The sequence below is a fragment of the Euprymna scolopes genome, chromosome 46 (genome assembly GCF_053919585.1).
Source record: "Euprymna scolopes isolate OS-2025 chromosome 46, ASM5391958v1, whole genome shotgun sequence".
Classification (NCBI taxonomy): domain Eukaryota; kingdom Metazoa; phylum Mollusca; class Cephalopoda; order Sepiida; family Sepiolidae; genus Euprymna; species Euprymna scolopes.
The window spans coordinates 172,957,451-172,959,546 of NC_136527.1; positions in this window are offsets into that span (position 1 = coordinate 172,957,451).

The following is a 2,096-nucleotide window of genomic DNA, read 5'->3' on the forward strand; positions in this document are numbered from 1 at the left end:
CAATAATTACCATAAACACAATAATTTAACTCAAATTAAACATAATTACCATATAAAGAATAATTTAACTTGAAATAATAATAATTACAACATACACAATAATTTAACTCGAAATAATACTTGCCATATACACAATAATTTAACTCGAAATAATAATAATAATTACCATATACAAAATAATTTAACTCGAAATAATAATAATTACAATATAAACAATAATTGAAATCGAAATTATAATTACAATATACATAATAATTCAACTGGCAATAATAATAATTACCATATACACAATAATTTAATTCGAAATAATAATTACCATGTACACAATAATTTAACTCAAAATAATAATAATTACCATATACACAAAAATTTAACTCGAAATAATAATAATTACGATATACACAATTACTTAACACAAAATCATAATAATTACCATATACACAATAATTTAACTCGAAATAATAATTACCATATACAAAATAATTTAACTAATAATAATAATAATTTCCATATACATAATAATTTAATTCGAAATAATAATAATTACCATATACACAATAATTCAACTCAAAATAATAATAATTACCATATACACAATTATTTTATTTGAAATAATAATAATTACAATATACTAAGTAATTTCATTAAAATAATAATAATTACCATATACACAATAATTTAATTCGAAATAATAATTACCTTATACACAATAATTTAAACTGAAATAATAATAATTACAATATATAAAATCATTTATCTCGGAATAATAATAATTACCATATGCACAATAATTTTATTAAGAATAATAATAATTACCATATACACAACAATTAAACTCAAAATAATAATAACAACCATATACCGAATAACTAAACTCGAAATAGTAATAATTACCATATAGACAATAAAGTCACTCCCAACAATATTAATTACCATATACACAATAATTTTATTCAAGATAATAAAAATTACCATGCAAATAATAAATTAATTAAGAGTAATAATAACAACAATATACACAATAATTGGACTCAAGATAATAATAATTACAATATACACAATAATTTACCTCAAAATAATAATAATCTCCATATACACAAGAATTATACTCAAAATAATAGTAATAATAATTACCATATACACAATAATTGAACTCGAAATAATAATAATTACCATATGCACAATAATTTGAGTCGAAATAATAATAATTACCATTTACACAATAATTTAATTTAAAATAAAAATAATTACCATATAAACAATAATTTAACTCGAAATAATAATAATTACCATATACGCAATAATTTACCTCGAAATAACAATAATTACCATAAACACAATAATTTAACTCAAATTAAACATAATTACCATATAAAGAATAATTTAACTTGAAATAATAATAATTACAACATACACAATAATTTAACTCGAAATAATACTTGCCATATACACAATAATTTAACTCGAAATAATAATAATAATTACCATATACAAAATAATTTAACTCGAAATAATAATAATTACAATATAAACAATAATTGAAATCGAAATTATAATTACAATATACATAATAATTCAACTGGCAATAATAATAATTACCATATACACAATAATTTAATTCGAAATAATAATTACCATGTACACAATAATTTAACTCAAAATAGTAATAATTACCATATACACAAAAATTTAACTCGAAATAATAATAATTACGATATACACAATTACTTAACACAAAATCATAATAATTACCATATACACAATAATTTAACTCGAAATAATAATTACCATATACAAAATAATTTAACTAATAATAATAATAATTTCCATATACATAATAATTAAATTCGAAATAATAATAATTACCATATACACAATAATTCAACTCAAAATAATAATAATTACCATATACACAAATATTTTATTTGAAATAATAATAATTACCATATACTAAGTAATTTCATTAAAATAATAATAATTACCATATACACAATAATTTAACTCGAAATAATAATAATTACCTTATACACAATAATTTAAACTGAAATAATAATAATTACAATATATAAAATCATTTATCTCGGAATAATAATAAT